The following is a 20,889-nucleotide window of genomic DNA, read 5'->3' as shown; positions in this document are numbered from 1 at the left end:
AAGAAGCAAATAGGCTCAAAATAACTCACTAGGGTAGTCTCCACTATTCTTCTTCCAGAATTTGAGTATGGTACCTCTATCATCATAATTTCAAGAGTTATAGCTTTATAAATGACAACAAGATGCAACTCTTTTCCATAGCAACCCAATCGTTTGTTTTCAAACATAACCCTCATATACATTCATATTAGTAAGCAAAACACACTTAACTAAAACAAACCCACACAAATTGAACAAAATGAAAGCAAAACACTCTTAACCAAACTAACACAAAAAAAACAATTATAAACACAAACTTTCCATCCCACACCCCCAAACCTAATCTAAACATTGTCCTCGATGTTTAAACTTGTATGCAATGCAAGTAGGCAAAGAGTATGGAATGGTAACAAAATAAACACAACATAAAGAAAGAACACAAACCACACTAGGTTGCCTCCTAGCAAGCGCTTTATTTAATGTCTAGGCAAGACATGGTAGCTTGTTCATGGTGTTGAAAATTCAAGAACATCCACGACTTGATACACTTGCTCTTCATCCACTTTATCCAAATATGGTTTCAATCGCTGCCCATTGACTTTAAAAGAAGTGCCATTCTTCATGTTCTCTATCTCCACAGCTCCATGGGGAAATGTTTGCAGCACTTTGAATGGTCCCACCCACCTAGACTTCAATTTTCCTGGAAAAAGTCTCAAACGTGAGTCAAACAAAAGTACTTTCATACCTTCGTGAAACTCCTTCCTTAGGATGGCCTTGTCATGATAGAGCTTAGTCCGTTCCTTGTAGATTTTGGCATTCTCATATGCCTCATTTCTAAGCTCTTCCAACTCATTAAGTTGGAGCTTCCGTGCTATTCCAGCATCCTTGTAATCAAAGTTGAACTTCTTGATGGCCCAATATGCACGGTGTTCAAGCTCCATTGGCAAATGACAAGCTTTCCCAAACACAAGGCGATAAGGACTCATGCCAATGGGGGTCTTGTATGCTGTTCTATATGCCCATAGTGCATCATTTAACCTCAATGACCAATCCTTCCTTGTAGGGCTCACGGTCTTCATCAAGATGTTCTTGATCTCCCTATTGCTAATCTCCACTTGTCTTGAGGTTTGAGGATGGTACGGGGTTGCCACTTTGTGGGTGATGTTGTACTTCTTCATTAAGGATTCAAAGGGTTTGTTGCAGAAATGGCTGCCACCATCACTAATAATAGCTCTTGGGGTTCCAAACCTACAAAAAATCACATCTTTAAGAAAATTCAACACAACCTTATGATCATTAGTTCTTGTAGCAATGGCTTCAACCCATTTGGATACGTAATCCACTGCCACTAATATGTATAAGTAGCCAAAAGAGGATGGAAATGGTCCCATGAAATCGATTCCCCAAACATCAAAGAGTTCCACTACCAAAATGTTGTTCAATGGCATCTCATTTCTTCGGCTAAGGTTCCCCATTTTCTGGCACCTATCACATTTAGAGCAAAAATCAAAAGCATCTTTGAATAAAGTAGGCCAAAAGAAACCAGATTGTAAAACCTTTAGCGATGTCTTTTTGGCACCAAAATGGCCTCCACATGCCAATGTTTGGCTAAATGTTAGGATGCTTTGTTGCTCACTCTCTTGGACACATCTCCTAATGATTTGATCAGGGCAGTATTTAAACAAATATGGTTCGTCCCAAACGTAGTGCTTTACCATGGCAAGGAACTTCTTTCTTTCCTGAAAAGAAAGGTCATTTCTCATTATACCACAAGCAAGATAATTAACAAAGTCCGCATACCATGGTTCTTTTTCTTGAACAACAAAGAGTTGTTCATCTGGAAATGATTCATTTAGGGGCAAAGGTTGTCCAACTCCATGGTTTTCATTAAGCCTGGACAAATGGTCAGCCACAACATTATCACTGCCCTTCTTATCTCGAATTTCCAAGTTAAACTCTTGTAGATTATATGTTTTGTTTCTTTTGTTTATTTGTTTTGCTCGAGGACTAGCAAAAGATAAGTGTGGGGGAATTTGATATGAGCATATTTAGGCGACTTAACTAGCTTATTCTTGTGCATTTGTGCTATTATTTCTTAGTTAATGTCGTATTACAACTCAATTTCTTGTGTTTGTAGGTCCTATGGGTTAAAGTATCAAGAAAGTGCATTTTGGTGCATTTTGGAGCAATTTTGGACACTAGGTGGTGGGCTTGCATGTGGGCTAACATGGATGGACGAATTTGGACTTCAAGAAGTTGGAAATGTGATAAGAAGAGGAAGGAACTAAGCTAAGGACAAAGTGGATAAGGAAAGTGCAAGAAAAGAGGAAACATTATCCAAAACATTATCCAACCTTATCCAACCTTATCCAACATTATCCAATTATCCAAAACATTATCCAAACCTTATCTCATCTTATCTTATCCAAACCTTATCATGTCTTACTCCTAATTACATGGGGACCTAAATGGATCATTCTAGAACCTATTTCTAGAAGCATCCTAGTCTAGAAGGCCCAAATCTGCCACAAAACCTATTCTTTCTATAAGCCCTAGAAAAGTGGCGCCCCAATCCATTCTAGAAGGCTTTGGCTTGCCTTGCAAGCCAAGCAACCCTCTCCCCTAAGTTAGCCGCACCTTCCTAGGCCCAATCCCTTTGGGATTCTGAATTCCAAGGCCTAATCCTTGTGGATTTGGGTATACAAATCAGTTTATAGAACTATGTGGGCCAAAACCTTCTCCTAAGTGGATTTGAATCACCATGGCCGAATTCTAGGGCCCTGATGCGTGATTTATACGCACACAAATTAAACCCTCTTTTTATCAATTGTAGTATATGTATAAGTAGGGATCGTTCTGGACCGGGGATTAGGAGGGATTGTTAATCACTTGGATTTGACTAAAAAACGTAAAATAAAGTTTAAAACACTATACTAGACTCAAAGAATGCAAAACTAAACTTTAAATCACTAAGACAAACCAAAGACTCAAAATGCTTTAAAACATAAACTAAATTGAACAATAAGGAAAAAAGGGGGGAAGAGTTTTGATTTGACGAAAATTGAAATAACAAAACAAGTTAATAAACTAAGCAGAATGTAAATGTGAATATGGATGATGGAATAAATGGAATGAAGGCTAGCTAAGGGGTTCTTCTCCACACATGTTATACTTGCATACAAGATTGATTCTCAGTTGGTCTTTCGATAAATTATGAAACTCAATGCTCCAAGTTAATTAGGTCCGCTTAAATTAACTTTCAGATTTCCCTAAATTCATTGGATTGAATGGAATACGCATTACAACCAAATTATTCTTAATCAAAGTCCCTAACTATGGAATACGCATGATAGAGACATTCAACAAAGATCATTAAGTTCAATGAAAATTAGAAGTGTTGACGAGGCATTCGTTACTATGGAATACGCATGAAACTTATGCCAAGAATTCGTTTAACGCGATTGTTTATAAGCAACCTCCACTACTTGTGAATATAAGTTCATAACGATTAGATGAAACTCACTTATATTCTAGCGTCATATTCATGCATGAAAATTAAGCTTGCAATCTCAATGAACATACATAAATAAGTTATCAATCAAACAGTTAAATGAATTGAATCCACAACTTATGAAATTCCAACCAAAAGTAATCAATTCATATTGCAAATATAAACATAGTTTCGAATCACCCCCTAGCTAAAGGGGGATTAGTTCCTCATTACTTTGAAATCAAAGAAACACCTAAACATTCCAACAACTCAAACTTGAATTGTATGAACGTTTAGGCACTCTTCTCTTCCATTCCTCATACGTACAAAACAAAGAGAATTGAATTTAAACTTTGAAATCAAAGAAACACCTAAACATTCCAACAACTCAAACTTGAATTGTATGAACGTTTAGGCCCTCTTATCTTCCTCGTTGTTGTAGCACAAGGTCTAAGGTGAGGTTTGGGGAATTATGGAAATGGATGAGGAATGGTGGAAATGGAAAGATGGTTTGGATTCTAAGGAAGTGTTTGAGGGGTGTTGTGTTGTGAAATGGAATGAGATGTGAATTGAATGAATGAATGCAAGGGTATTTATAGGAGTAGTGGAGGGAACATATGGCTATGTCATTTGTAGGTGAAGTAGGTGGATGTTGTAGGTGAAGTAGGTGGATGTTGTAGGTGAAGTGGATGTTGTAGGTGAAGTAGGTGGATGTTGTAGGTGAAGTAGGTGGATGTTGTAGGTGAAGTGGGTGGATGTTGTAGGTGAAGTAGGTGGATGTTGTAGGTGAAGTGGATGTTGTAGGTGAAGTAGGTGGATGTTATGTTAAGTGATAAGTGATAAGTGATATGATATGTGGTTATGATATGATAAGTGGTTAAGTGGTGATGATAAGTGATAAGTGATTAAGTGATATGATATGTGGTGATGATAAGTGATAAGTGCATGTGGGTTAACTAATGAAGGAAATGCATGTGCAATGACAATGTGTTAGAATGGATGTGTGTTATGCATGGCATGATTGGGATTAGGAAAGGTTTAAATGTCCTAAAACTAAAGAGAACAAGGTTCCAACACTTTGGCTCCAATTAGGTCTTCAATTTCGTCCAACACTTTGGCTTCAAGCATAAGCTATCCGTCCTTAGCCCAAAAGTGCTCCAAAAGTCTCCAAAATGCATCTTTTTGCTCCTTTAGCCCTTTGGACCTACAAACACACGAAAATAGCTTAAAGTACTAAAATAACTAAAGAAACATAACGTAAATGTACGAGAACAAGCCATTTAAGTCGCATAAATATGCTCCTATCAAATACCCCCACACTTAGCTTTTGCTAGTCCTCGAGCAAAACAGAAAAACAAAACAAAAAGAACAAAACACAACCTACACCTTCCAACAATCGTATCAGGGACTTCCAATGCATATGACAAGTTAAAAATCATTATTCTCACAGATTTGAGCCATCTTTACACTTAAGTACATTCTTAATCATAGTCACCACATACTAGTTCACAATTAAGCAATTAAAACACATTTCAAATGTAGTAACATGCCTTTAGAGAATTCCCTCAATTTCTTACTAGATGTACTCTCGTTTTTCACACAGATTTTCTGACTACACACCCTACACTAGGTATATGTGAGAAGATTGATGTAAACATGTAGATGAACACTCACATATGTTATAATAAGGAAAGCATTTTCTGGAGTTAATAAGCATGTTTAGATATGATCTCATGAATGGAATGCTACTACTTAGACGCGAGAACCAGTGACACCATAAGCTCATACCAAGTTCAAACTCCACAATTGAAATACATAACACTCAATATAGAAGTCAAAGGGTAGTAACGGGGCTAGGGTATTGGCTAACAATGAAAGGTGAAGGATAAACAAACATTCTTAAAGCAATAGTGAGCAAAGTATTGAATTAGACACTTAGAATTCCCTTAAGAACGCAGAAGTCAACTTTGAACACCCAAGGGAAAATCACACAAAACTTAGGGCCATATTCAACTTTTTGGACCCTTTCTTCAACCATCAACGCTCGTGAGTTCATTCTTACTTATTTTCACTCCTCTTTTTTTTTTTTTTTTTTTTTTTTTTTTTTCTTTTCTTTTCTTCTTTTTCTTTTGAATCTCAAAACATACATATAAACGTAAGAACAAACTTTTACTCCCCCACACTCATTTTCTTGCATAATGTAACTCAAAAGGAATTCATTTAAGTCATGCTCACTAAACTTTAAGAACAAGGGTATAGGAAAGTCCTACTCTAAGCTAGGTAAGGGGTGATATGGGTAAACAAGGAATAAAGGCAAAACGAGGCTCAACGGGGTTAAAACTTACAACATATATGAAGTATGGGAAGTAAGGCTATTTGGCTATGGTGGTGGTCACTACACAACTTCTTCTTGAATATGTGTTATGCAAATCAATAACATGCTTTGAATGAAATGGGCATGAGTTCTAGCATTTGGAACTATATGATGAAACGCCTTCTAAGTAGTAACCAAGCAAAGAATAATGAGATCATGCAACGACTTTAGAAAACAAGAAATCACAGATTATACTCTCCAAAGAACGTTATAGGCTCAAGTCTCTCAGGGTTGTAGCGTTTGTTTGAGTTCCTTCCTTCAAGCATGTTACAAAAACGAATTTTTTTCTTTTATGATTGCATGTGAAGTCATACATTATAACCATAACCAAGCATATACCAAGAGTAAATCAAACTTTTCTCTATGTTTATAACTCTTTCTAACCGTCATGCAATTATAAACCAAATCCTTATCATTGTGTTGGAAGGTACCCTAAGACACAAACACACAAAAACGACTCAAAACACTCTTTTTAGGGTTTTTAAAACAAGTTTTTCAAATTTTTATGTGATTTTCGGAGTTATAAAACAAAACACACTAAAACACTCTAAAACAACTTAAAAACACCTTAAAACAGCAAGGAACAACATTTGAAGTTATGGGTGATAAAATCCCACAAATTTGCATTAAATAAACTTAGTTACCCCCCCACACTTAAATCAAACATTGTCCTCAATGTTTTAAGCATATGGTTCACACAAAACATAAGTAAACACACAAAAAACATTTAAACATACTAAACATGGCAGAATGTAATTAACAAAGAGAAGAGTTTAGGGACGCAAATCTGGTTATGGAGTGTAAATTCCCTCTTCTCCTTGGTGATTGCATTGAGGCTTTGATCTTTGTGATTCCACAGGCTTACTCTTGAACTGGTTTCCGCCCATCGTTGATTTTCCTTTGTGCTACTCTTGAACTGGGCAGCAGGATTCCTTTTAGGGTCTCCCCCGAAGGTCTGAGCTTCCTCCTGTTATCTGTTTCTTTGTTCAATCTTTGCAGGAGTGGTCCCTTCTCTGGAAGTGTATCAACCGTTGAAGATGACTACTCGAGAGCAACGCTAGGTAAGCAATCAGGAATAGATTCCGGGCAGTTGGCTCCAGATCGGTAGACTGACTCCAAGTGCCGGCTGATTGCTTCTTTTACTTTGCCATGCAAGTAAGAACAAGGACAAAGAAAAAGACAGGGAAAGAGCATGATATGAGATATTTTTGCTTTTGACCTTGATGATATGAGATACCTTTGCTTTGAAGAAACGGTGAATGAATCAGCACATGCTTCAATCCGCCGTTTCCTCCTGGGTCATATGTACTCCAGGCATCTGGTATCATCTTTGGGGAAGAAGAAAGAATTGAGTATTTCGAAAGGCTTTGCTGGGAGTGCGCCCTCAGAGGTGAGGGAGAGTTGGGCATTTTCTTCAGGTTTGCCCTGCCATAAAAGACGAAGGTCGACATATATAGAGATAATATCAAGTGGTGGTACTTTTTACCCTTGTCGACAAACGTTTTGATCCCGCAAATCCGGCTTTTTGAAATAGTGGCGCCTCTTCGATCTTTGAATACGCCTCTTCGATTTCTGAGCAGGCGCCCCTTCGATTTCTGAACGACGCCCCTTCGCTTTCTGAACGACACGTGGTAGTGCAGATGCGGCTCCTTTTGACAAAGCTGCACACGTCTTCTGAAAAGCAGAGAAAGCGTCGCCGAACTTTGCGCTTTGTCGGCTAAAGATGTGTAGTTGCGATGATGGCCTCCACGTGTTTTCAGCTTTGTCAGAAATCTTTTGACAAAGTTGAACGCGTCTTCTGAAAAGCAGAGAACGCGTCGCCTAAATTACGCCAGAAATTCCGGCTTTTCGAATTGGTGGACGCGTCGCCTTGGCTTCTTATAGAGCTATCGATCACCACAACAAACACACTCTGAAGAATTCCCATTCTTGAAAATCGACTCCGGCCCTTTGAGAATTAACTCCATCCATCCCATCTCTTTGAACACTTTTGAAAAATGGCAAACCCATCGAACCTTAGCTTAGAATTGAGTCTCAGCAGTGATACGGCCGCGCCGCGTCAAGGTAACGTATGGCGCCCTTCTTTCTTATCTTCTAACGGTCCTCTTTCAGGTGAAGACTCTGTGATGCAGGACGCCACAACAGCTACAATAGTAGCTAGGAACCTTCTTACTCCAAAAGATAGTAGGCTGCTGTCAGGACGGTCCGATGAGTTGGCCGTTCAAGAATCCCTCGCACTTAGTGTTCAGTGTGCGAGTTCTGTGTCCAACATGGGCCAACGCCTGCTTGCCCGCTCCCGTCAGGTGGAATCTTTGATGGCAGAGGTGGAAAGTCTCAAGCAGGAGATCAAACTGCTTAAGTACGAGAATAGAAGTTTGCACGTGCTTGCCAACAACTATTCGACGGGTATGAAGAGGAAGCTTGATGAGCTACAAGAATCCAATGGTCGGATGCAAAGTGACCGTCAAACTGACCGTCAAAGGCTTGCGGCTTACTTCCAGAGGCACATTTTTCCGGGCTCATCCAGCGTTTGGCCAAGTATTGAGGCCTCTTCTTTGATGCCTCCCGCTCCGATACCTTCCGCCCCGATGCCTTCCGCCTCGATGCCTTCTGCTCCGATGCCTTCCGCCTCGATGCCTTCTGCTCCGATGCCTTCCGCATCTATGCCTCCTGCTTCTAGAGTTTTGCCCAGTAGTGGGGCTTCAAGTAAACGCCCTTTGTGAAGCTCCATCATTCTGCCATGTTTTTTTTTTTTTTTTTTTTTTTTTTTTTTTTTTTTATAAATAAAATCAAACGGCATGGAATTGGTCCTTGAATGGAAGGTGATACTTGAAATGATCCGGTAATAGTTTAAATTCCAGATTGGGTGCCTGAATCATTAACCACATGTTAGTATAAAAGAAAATTGAAATTCGGGGAGGCGGCTTACCTGTGTGCTCCAAAATGAACTCCAGAATAAACACCCCTTCGAAAGTTATGACTTGTCCCGTGTCATAAAATCCAACTTCCTTGGGAATTGTGGTTTCAAATATGTCCTCTTTGATGCCTTCTACATCTTCTCCAGCCACTACCTTCTCTTGAATCATTCTTCTTGGTGTACAAAATCCTTTGAAGAATTCAACACCATCTAAAACTTGCTGTGTTGCACCAAGAATTTGAATAGCATTTTGCACCTTTGGGAAGGCTTCCATGATGTCCTTTTTACTCTCTTCTTGGTTGGGAATCAAAAACCTGCTAGGAAAAGGGACATTGGGTGGAATAACATCAGAATAACATGGAATTGGGACGTCCTTACTGGTGGTGGGTGGTTTAGAGGGCTTAGGGGGCTGCGGCAAGGGTTGTTCTACCCTTGCCGTGTGCATGTCTTCTTCCTCCTCCTCAATTAGCAGCTCTTCATCCACTTCTAGGCTATGTTTGGACATTTTTAGGTCAGCTCCAACCTCCATAGCACTTCCCAAAGTGATAGCATTATGGATTTCAAAATCTTCCTTCGAGTTTTCAATAGTTGAGTTGGAGAGTTCACTTTGCTCTTGAATTTGTTTCATGAACTCCATAATCTGCCCAAATTGCTCGTCCAATTTACCCAACTCCTTGGCTTGATTTTGTGACCCCTGCGCCAAAGAGGTAAGTAATTGAAAATTTTTATCATTATCCATGGACATACTTGAACTTGATTGGAATTGTTGTGGGGGAGGTTGTGGTGGCTGCATAGGTGTTGTATTGAACTCCTCATATGGTTTCCAATATGCTTCTTGTTGAGCCTCCTTGGCTTGATTTTGTGACCCCTGCGCCAAAGAATTTATTTCATTAAGAATTTGATTATAATCTATTGGCGAACTTGAATTTAATTGAGCATATTGCATATGAAGTTGTGGTGGCTGCATAGGTCTTGAATAGAACTCCTCATATGGTTGCCAATATGCTTCACGTTGAACTTGTTGATCTTCCCACCATATAGAGTTTGAATGATCCCTCCAATCTCTTTGTGGACATTGATTGGCTTGAAATCCTTGCCTATATGAAGCACCAAATGTAGGGACACTCTGCATTGTGGTCCTTTCGGCATACGGCGACAATTTAGAAGTAAGATTTGCCAATTGAGCTTGAATGCTAGCAAAATCCATATCTTACTTCTCTAGTACCTAAAATCAAAGAAAGAGAACTAAATCAAATATCAAAAGTAACAACAAACAAAGAAAACAACATTAAGTTAGAAACTAAAACGAAAACAACTAAACCAAAAAAAAAAAAAAAGAACCAAGGGATTAGCAAAGTTGCTAATCCCCGGCAACGGCGCCAAAATTTGATGCGTGATTTATACGCACACAAATTAAACCCTCTTTTTATCAATTGTAGTATATGTATAAGTAGGGATCGTTCTGGACCGGGGATTAGGAGGGATTGTTAATCACTTGGATTTGACTAAAAAACGTAAAATAAAGTTTAAAACACTATACTAGACTCAAAGAATGCAAAACTAAACTTTAAATCACTAAGACAAACCAAAGACTCAAAATGCTTTAAAACATAAACTAAATTGAACAATAAGGAAAAAAGGGGGGAAGAGTTTTGATTTGACGAAAATTGAAATAACAAAACAAGTTAATAAACTAAGCAGAATGTAAATGTGAATATGGATGATGGAATAAATGGAATGAAGGCTAGCTAAGGGGTTCTTCTCCACACATGTTATACTTGCATACAAGATTGATTCTCAGTTGGTCTTTCGATAAATTATGAAACTCAATGCTCCAAGTTAATTAGGTCCGCTTAAATTAACTTTCAGATTTCCCTAAATTCATTGGATTGAATGGAATACGCATTACAACCAAATTATTCTTAATCAAAGTCCCTAACTATGGAATACGCATGATAGAGACATTCAACAAAGATCATTAAGTTCAATGAAAATTAGAAGTGTTGACGAGGCATTCGTTACTATGGAATACGCATGAAACTTATGCCAAGAATTCGTTTAACGCGATTGTTTATAAGCAACCTCCACTACTTGTGAATATAAGTTCATAACGATTAGATGAAACTCACTTATATTCTAGCGTCATATTCATGCATGAAAATTAAGCTTGCAATCTCAATGAACATACATAAATAAGTTATCAATCAAACAGTTAAATGAATTGAATCCACAACTTATGAAATTCCAACCAAAAGTAATCAATTCATATTGCAAATATAAACATAGTTTCGAATCACCCCCTAGCTAAAGGGGGATTAGTTCCTCATTACTTTGAAATCAAAGAAACACCTAAACATTCCAACAACTCAAACTTGAATTGTATGAACGTTTAGGCACTCTTCTCTTCCATTCCTCATACGTACAAAACAAAGAGAATTGAATTTAAACTTTGAAATCAAAGAAACACCTAAACATTCCAACAACTCAAACTTGAATTGTATGAACGTTTAGGCCCTCTTATCTTCCTCGTTGTTGTAGCACAAGGTCTAAGGTGAGGTTTGGGGAATTATGGAAATGGATGAGGAATGGTGGAAATGGAAAGATGGTTTGGATTCTAAGGAAGTGTTTGAGGGGTGTTGTGTTGTGAAATGGAATGAGATGTGAATTGAATGAATGAATGCAAGGGTATTTATAGGAGTAGTGGAGGGAACATATGGCTATGTCATTTGTAGGTGAAGTAGGTGGATGTTGTAGGTGAAGTAGGTGGATGTTGTAGGTGAAGTGGATGTTGTAGGTGAAGTAGGTGGATGTTGTAGGTGAAGTGGATGTTGTAGGTGAAGTAGGTGGATGTTGTAGGTGAAGTAGGTGGATGTTGTAGGTGAAGTGGGTGGATGTTGTAGGTGAAGTAGGTGGATGTTGTAGGTGAAGTGGATGTTGTAGGTGAAGTAGGTGGATGTTATGTTAAGTGATAAGTGATAAGTGATATGATATGTGGTTATGATATGATAAGTGGTTAAGTGGTGATGATAAGTGATAAGTGATTAAGTGATATGATATGTGGTGATGATAAGTGATAAGTGCATGTGGGTTAACTAATGAAGGAAATGCATGTGCAATGACAATGTGTTAGAATGGATGTGTGTTATGCATGGCATGATTGGGATTAGGAAAGGTTTAAATGTCCTAAAACTAAAGAGAACAAGGTTCCAACACTTTGGCTCCAATTAGGTCTTCAATTTCGTCCAACACTTTGGCTTCAAGCATAAGCTATCCGTCCTTAGCCCAAAAGTGCTCCAAAAGTCTCCAAAATGCATCTTTTTGCTCCTTTAGCCCTTTGGACCTACAAACACACGAAAATAGCTTAAAGTACTAAAATAACTAAAGAAACATAACGTAAATGTACGAGAACAAGCCATTTAAGTCGCATAAATATGCTCCTATCAGGCCCTAATCCAATAAATCTGCTAAGTTAACCCTAATCTAATAAACCCTAGGACTATATAAACATATTTTCAGGCACAAATTCGTACCACCCCCTTATGCTATTCAGAAACCCTTGTGCCGCACCTCCATTCCCCATTCTTGACCTCCATAGACCTCCCTACACATCCATACATCTCTGCCGCACCCTTCCCCACCATAATCAACCATCCTCCATCCCTCCAAACAAGAAAACACCATCCAAAACCACCAATTCCATCACCCAAACTTTGTGCCGCAGCAAGGAGGAGGAAGAGGAGCCAATCTGTGCATCGAATCCATCTTGGAATTGCTGAGCATTTAGGTGTATTCTTTCTTATGATTTCAATGTTTAAATTCAATACTTTTTGTTGTGCAAGCATGAGGAACTAATCCCCCCTTTGGCTAGGGGGGAAATTCGAAACCATGGTTGTATTTGCATGATGATTTGATTACTTTCAGTTGTGATTTCATGAATGATGAATTCAATTTACTTATCTATTTTAATTAAAACTTTCTTATGTATATGAATTGAGAGTGCACGCTTGATTTGCATGCATAAACATGATGCTAGGATATGAGGGAACTTCACCTAATCGTTGGGAACTCACATCCATGAGTAGTTAAGATTGTTGGTCGCAATTATGTTAAGTAAATTCTTGGTATAAGTATCATGCGCTTTCATAGTTACGAATGCCTCGTCAACACCTATGATTTCCATAGAACCTAATGATCTTTGATTGTCTTTCTATCATGCGCTTTCATATAGAAAACTTTTAAGGAATAATTTGATTGCAATGCGCTAATTCCATTCAATTCAATGACCTAAGGGAAATCTGAGAGTTAATTTAAGCGTACCTAATTAACTTGGGGTGTTGAGGTTCATAAATTCATCGAATAAGCAACTGGAGATTATTTTGTATGCAAGTATGCCATGTGTGGAGAAAAACCTCCTAGCCATCTCACCATCCATTTAATTCCACCAATTTCGTCAGAATCTGCCTATTTTACATATTTGTTTTGTTTGTTTGATTTTCGTCAAAAACCAAATCCCCAAGTGTCTTAGAGTGTCTAATTAGTTAGAATATGTTTTAGATTGTGTTTTTGAGTGTTTTGATTCAAGTTGTTACCCAAATTCGTCCAAATTAGTGAAAGTGCTCAAAACTGCCCAGAAAGTGTTTTTAAGGCAGTTTTGAGTGTTTTGGGGCTGTTTTGAGTCTTTTGGTTTGTTTTAGTGTTTTTATTGTTTAGTTTTGCATTCTTTGAGGCTAGTTTAGTGTTTTAACCTTTGTTTTACGTTTTTGAGTCAGTTTCCAAGTGATTTAGCAATCCCTCCTAATCCCCGGTTTAGAACGATCCCTACTTATTTATATGCTACAATTGTCAAAAGAGGGTTAATTTGTGTGTTAAGTTAATTTTCGCATCAACTAACGATAGATGGTTAAGACATTCATCAAAAGAGGAACCAAACACTGAGAAGTCATCCATAAATACCTCAATGAACCTTTCTACCATGTCAGAGAAGATGGCCAACATACATCTTTGGAATGTTGCTGGAGCATTGCATAGTCCAAAAGGCATTCTCCGGTATGCAAATGTGCCAAAGGGGCAAGTAAAGGTTGTTTTCTCTTGATCCTCCGGAGCGATTGCAATTTGATTGTAACCTGAGTAACCATCAAGAAAACAATAGTGTGAGTATCCCGCCAATCTCTCAAGCATTTGATCTATGAAAGGCATAGGAAAGTAATCTTTTCTAGTGCTAGAATTCAAATTCCTGTAATCGGTGCAAACACGCCAACTGGTCGTGGGCTTTGTGGGCACAAGCTCATTGTTTTCATTCCTCATCACAGTGATTCCCACCTTCTTAGGCACCACCTGAATAGCACTCACCCATTTGCTATCAGAAATGGGATATATGATCCCCACATCTAACAATTTCAACACCTCATTCCTAACAACTTCCTTCATGTGTGGATTGAGCCTTCTTTGTGGCTCACGGCTTGTTTTTGCTCCTTCCTCCAAAAGGATCTTATGCATGCACATGGTAGGGCTTATTCCCTTGATATCTGCAATAGACCAACCAAAAGCTGATTTGAACTCTTTTAACACCCTAATTAGTTTATCTTCTTCAACTGGGGTGAGGTCAGAAGCTATAATTACTGGAAGAGTTTCACATTCAGCTAGATATGCATATTTTAGATGTGGTGGAAGTGGTTTAAGTTCAAGTTTTGGTGCTTTAACAGTAGAAGGAGTTAGATGTGACATTGATAATTCTAAAGGCTCAAAACGAGGTGAAACATTGAAAGGATACAATGCTAATGCTTCCAAAGCAGCTACTTCTTCCATGAGTGCATCTTCCTCATCAAACTCATCTTGAGATTGACTCAAAACAGTTTGCAATGGTTCATTCGATTGTGCCTGCAAGAACTTAGAGAATACAAGTGAATCAAGCACATCAATGGCATAACAATCAAGAGATGACGAAGGATGAGAAAGAGATTCAAACACTTTGAATTGAACTGTCTCTCCTAACACTGTCATAGTGAGGAGTCCATTTTGCACATCAATGATGGTCTTGGCCGTGGCCATGAAAGGTCTCCCAAGCAATATTGGCAACTCACGATCATGTATAGGAGCTTCTTCCATGTCCAACACTACAAAATCTGCAGGCAAGATTAGTTTATCAACTTGAACTAGAATATCTTCTACTATACCTCTTGGATATTTCACGGATCTGTCTGCAAGTTGTAATGAAATGGTGGTGGCTTTCAAATCTCCCAAACCTAGTTGAAGGTACACTGAATAAGGCATTAAGTTGATGCTAGCACCCAAATCAAGCATTGCCTTCTCTACTTTCTTATCCCCTATGGTGATGTTGATAGAGAAACTTCCTGGATCCTTGAGCTTTGGTGGAAGTTTTCTTTGCAAAACTGCACTCACATTTTCAGACACCACAACCTTCTCATGTGGTCCATACTTTGTTTTGTAACTGTTTAACTCCTTGAAGAACTTCCCATATGCCGGCATGTTCCTAATGACATCAAGCAAAGGTAAGTTAACATTCACTTTGCTTAGTATATCAAAAATTTCTTTGAATGACTTATCCTGCTTGCTCTTGGCAAGTCTTTCAGGGAATGGTATTGGTGGAGTGTATGGTTTCTCGGCCTTGTGAAGATTTGGTGCTTCTAGTGAGGAAGTGGCATGGCTTGGTTCCTCAATTGATTTCTCATTGTCTCCTTGAGTGACACCTGCATTCACATGATCATATTCATTAGTAACTTCATTGCCAACTCTATTATCAATAACCTTACCACTTCTAAGTGTAGTGATTGCTTTGGCTTGCTCTTGGTTCCTTTGGAGTATCACGGGTTGGCTTGGAAACTTCCCAACCTCTCTTTGGTTCAAGGCATCTGCAATCTGCCCCAATTGTGTCTCCATTTTGGTTAGGGCGGCTGAATGTTGTTGGAGTGCGCTATTGGTGGACTGTTGGAATTGCAAGGTGTTTTGGGCTAACAATTTAACCGTGTCCTCAAGAGTAGTGGCAGGTTTTGGTTGGAAATTTTGGATTGGATTGTTGTTCTTCCATGAAAAGTTGGGATGATCTCTCCAACTCGGGTTATATGTATTGGAATACATATCATTCCTTGGTCTTTGGTTGTAAGAATTCATGAGGTTCACTTGTTCTTGAACATACTCGGGGTAAGCCTCCCTAGATGGACATTGGTGAGTAGGATGGCTTGGTATGTTGCAAATGGCACACACTTCATTAGCTTTTGGCACCATGTTGAGCACGGATTCAAGCTTCCTTTCTAGGTTAGCTACCTGCAACAAAAGCTCATGGTTAGAACTTGTTTCATAAACTCCAACTTTCTTACCCCTTAAATCTTTGTGTTGAGCATTAGACCCCAACATCTCATAAATGTTATATGACTCTTGAGCATTCTTTTTCTTCAATGCTCCACCTGCTGCATTATCCACAGTTGATTGACAATTTTGGGTTAGTCCATCATAGAAAATTTGCATTTGTAAGTGAAAAGGTAACCCATGGTGTGGACATTGTATCAAGAGGCCTTTAAAACGCTCCCAACACTCATTGAAAGGTTCTCCATCATCTTGTTTGAAGTTGAAGATTTGTCCCCTTAATGTGGCTGTCTTTTGAGTGGAAAAGAACTTCTCCAAGAACTTCTTAGCCACGGCATCCCATGTAGTGAGGGAACCTGGTGTTAGAGTCATCAACCAACTCTTGGCCTTATCTTTCAAGGTGTAAGGAAACACTCTCATCCTCAAATTAGCTTCATGATAGAAGCATATTTATGCGCCTTAGTTAGCTAGTTCTTATGCATTTATGTTGTGTTTTCTTACTTAATTTAGTGTTTAAAGTCATTTTCGTGTGTTTATAGGTTCATATGGCTAAGGATGCAAAAGGATGCCTTTCGGAGCCTTTTGGAGCAAATTAGAGATTGGAATGGATTGCATATGCTTAAAGCCAAGTAGATGGACGAAATTGAAGACCAAAGGAATGAAAATGAAGAACAAAGAGTTCACATTCATCACCAACACAACCATACATCCACACATTCTTTCTCCATCATTGCCGTGCAAAACACCATCATTGCAGTGATGCGAAAATAGTTAAACACACAAATTAACCCTATGGATGACAATTGTAGTAAATGAGCAAATAGGGATCGTTCTAGACCGGGGATTAACTAGGGATGCTAATCAATGTGAAATTGACTCAAAAGACTCAAAACAACACAAACACACTCAAATCTGCCTAAAAACCACTTTCTGGGCAGATTTGAGCACAAACACAAATTTGGACGAAATTAAGTAATAACTTGACTCAAGAACGTAAAAACACAATATAAAACACTAAACTAACTCAAAGAATGTAAAACTAAACACTTAAAACATTAAAACAAACCAAAAGACTCAAACATCACCCAAAATACTCAAAACTGCCTTAAAATCACTTTCTGGGCAGTTTTGAGCACTTTGGTGAATCTGGACGAAATTGGGAAATAAAATGAATCAAAACACTTAAAAGCACAAACTAAATTGATTTCTAACTAAATTGGACATTAAAGTAAAGGGGGATTAAGGTTTTGACGAAATTAAATTAAATAAAACAAGTTAATAAACTAGGCAGATTGTATAAACGGATTTGAGAAACAAGATGATGGATGGATTAGTTAGAGGTCCATTCTCCACACATGACACATTTATATATGAATCGATTCTCCAATTGCTTTTCATTATCTATGATGCTCAACACCCCAAGTTAACCGTGATGCACTAATTAACTCTCAAATTTTCCTTATGTTATTGAATTGGATGATGCATGCGACAATTCAAATCATTCTCCAATGGTTCTCAACATGAATGCATAGAAGAGATACAATGAGAGATCATTATGCTCTATGAGAATTATAAGTGTTGACGAGGCAATTGTAACTATGAATGCATGATACTTTTGCCAAGAATTCAATTAACGCGGTTGTGACTAGCAACCTTCACTACTCATGTTTATAAACTTGTGACGATTAGGTGAAACTCGTTTATAAACTAGCATCGAGTTTATGCATGAAGACTAAGTATGCATCCCTAATCAACATACAAAAACAAGTCTTTAATAAACATGATAATTGAATTGCAATCACAAATTAACAAATCACAATTGGAAGAAATCAATTCATATTTCAAACATGTTCATGGCTTCAAACTTTCCCCTAACTAATTAGGGGTTTAGCCACTCATGATTACAACAAACTTAGAGAGTAATAACAAAGTAAACATTGAAAACAAGAATCGAAGTACACCTAAAAATTCCAACAACTCAATCTTGAATTGTATGAACGTTTAGGCCTCTTCTCCTCTAGTTGCTGCGGCACAAGGGTTTTTGGTGAGTTTTGGGGGTTATGGATGATGTAGAAGGATGTGTTTAGGGTAGGGATGGATGTAGGGGAAGGTAAGGAGTGTTTTTGGGCAGAAAATATGAAGAATGGTGAAGTATGGTAGTGCTAGAGAGAGGGGAGGAATTTCTGGCGTGAATGAATGTGTATGAGAGATGGTTTTCTGAAATGGAAGAGTGTGTTGTTTGTGGCTGCAATGCATGCTTATTTATAGGTGAAATGGGGGGAACATGATGACTAGGAATTAGGTGGAAAGCTGAAATGGTGATGGGAGATGCATGTGGCTGTTTGTGCATGTGAGTAAAGGGTGGAAATGCATGTGCTTTGACAGAAATGAAAGGGAATGCACGGTTTTGGTTGATTTCTGGTGGTTGTGAGGTGGAAATCTAGGTGGAAATGCATGTGGATTAAAGCTATGTGAATGATTAAGGTGAATGTGCATGAGTGCATGTGAAATCTGCCAAGATGCATGTGTTATGAAGTGGATTTTCTGCAAAGGCAAGGTGAATGTGCATGTGATTAAATTAAAAGATGGAATGCATGTGAAAGGTTGGAGATTGAATGTGTGTTGGTGTGATTGAATGATTAAATTGCATGTGGCTGATTTATGAAGGGGAAATGCAAAGGGGAAATCTGGAAATGGGATAGGAGCCACGGCATTGTGTGGTGTTTGTTTGAATGTTTGCAATGATGAAATGGATGGGAGTGGTTTGATGAATGAGTGGATGGAATGATGAAAGAATAAAGGGAATGATGAAAGGGGAACAAGTGCATGTGGCTGCAATGATGGTGAAAGAATGTGTGGATGCATGGTTGTGTTGGTGATGAATGTGAACTCTTTGTTCTTCATTTTCATTCCTTTGGTCTTCAATTTCGTCCATCTTCTTGGCTTTAAGCATATGCAATCCATTTCAATCTCTAATTTGCTCCAAAAGGCTCCGAAAGGCATCCTTTTGCATCCTTAGCCATATGAACCTATAAACACACGAAAATGACTTTAAACACTAAATTAAGTAAGAAAACACAACATAAATGCATAAGAACTAGCTAACTAAGGCGCATAAATATGCTTCTATCAAATTCCCCCACACTTAGCTTTTGCTAGTCCTCGAGCAAAACAAAGAAACAAAACATAACCTAAACCTTCCAACGTTCACCTCAGGGATTTCCAATGGTACATGACATGTTAAAAATCATCATCCCCACAGATTTGAGTCATCTTTACAATTGAGAACATACTTAATCATAGTCACCACTTACTAGTTCACAATTAATCGATTAAAAGAATGTTTTGAATGTAGTAACATGCCTTAGAGAATTTGCTCAATCCTTACAAGATATGCACTCAATTTTCACTCAGATTTTCTAACTACACACCCTATACTAGTTATATGTGAGAAGATTGATGTAAATATGAAAACGAATGCTCACATATACGTATAACAAAGAACGCAATTTATGGAGTTAATAAGCATGTTTAGAAATGATCTCATGAATGGAATGCTACTACTTAGATGCGAGAACCAATGACCATATGCTCATACCAAATTCAAACTCCACAAATTGAAACACATAACACTCAAGAATGAAGTCAAGGGTTGTAACGGGGCTTGGGGTAGTGGTTAACAAAGAAAAGATAAGGAGAACAAGCGTTCTTCAAGTAATAGTAAGCAAAGTAGTGTACTTAAGACTTAGAATTCATTTAGATTGCAGAAATTAACTTTAAAACACAAGGGGAAGACTTAGACAACTCCTTAGGGCCGAATTCATTGTTTTGGACCCTTACTTCAACAAACAATACTTTGGAATTCTTTTTCACAACTTTTCAACTCTTTTTCATACTTTTCACGCCTTTTTTTTTTTCTTTTTCTTTTCTTTCATGCCGTGCCTATGGCACACAAATTCTCACACAAGAACACTTCCCCCACACTTGTTTTCTGCCAACATAAATCGAAAGATATTCAATTTGAATCATGCTTTACTAAGCTTTAAGAACAAGGGTGTGGATGGTCCTAATCTAGGCTAGGTGAGGATAATGTGGGTTAACTTAAACATAAAATGACATGGGATACACGGCAATATGGCTAAGGTGGTGGTCACTACACAACTTCATCTTGAATCTGTGTTATGCAAATCAATAACATGCTTTGAATGAAATGGGCATGAGTTCTAGCATTTGGAACTAAATGATGAAACGCCTCTAAGTAGTAACCAAGCAAAGAATAATGAGATCATGCAACGGCTTAGAAAACAAAAATGCACAGATTCTAACTCTCCAAATAAACGTTTAGGCTCAAGTCTCACAAGGTTGTAGCGTTAATTTGAGTTCCTTCCTTCAAGCATGTTACAAAAACTGATTTTTTATTTTTTTATTTTTTTATATTTTTTTTTTTATGATTGCATGTGAAGTCATAAGTTATAACCACAACCAAGCATACACAAAGAGTAAATCAAACTTTCATCCATGTTAATCACTCTCTTTAACAGCCATGTAATTACAAACCGAATCCTCATCATTGTGTTGGAAGGTACCCTAAAACAAAAACAAACACACAAAAACACTTTGAAAACAACTCTTTTTGGGTTTTTAAAACAAATTTTTCAAATTTTTATGTGATTTTCGGATTTTTACTTCAAAACACACTAAAACACACCAAAACTGCTTAAAAACACTTAAAAACAGCAAGGAACAAGTCTATAAGTAAAGGGTGATAAAATCCCATGAATTTGCATAAAAAACACTTAGTTACCCCCC

At 38.1% G+C, this 20,889-nt stretch overlaps 1 non-coding gene across 1 annotated transcript; it reads left to right on the top strand.

The window, feature by feature from the left end:
• The first annotated feature begins 16,258 nt into the window (after positions 1–16,258).
• LOC148693531 (small nucleolar RNA R71) lies at positions 16,259–16,369 on the top strand. The gene has a single exon (XR_015952802.1). It is a non-coding gene; the product is annotated as a small nucleolar RNA R71 (small nucleolar RNA).
• The last annotated feature ends 4,520 nt before the right edge of the window (positions 16,370–20,889 follow it).

Source organism: Pyrus communis, chromosome 10, assembly GCF_041283825.1.
Source record: "Pyrus communis isolate YQ-2024b chromosome 10, ASM4128382v1, whole genome shotgun sequence".
Taxonomy (NCBI): Eukaryota; Viridiplantae; Streptophyta; class Magnoliopsida; order Rosales; family Rosaceae; genus Pyrus; species Pyrus communis.
Note: the sequence above shows the minus strand (reverse complement) of the source record. Positions and strands in the feature narration are given on the sequence as shown.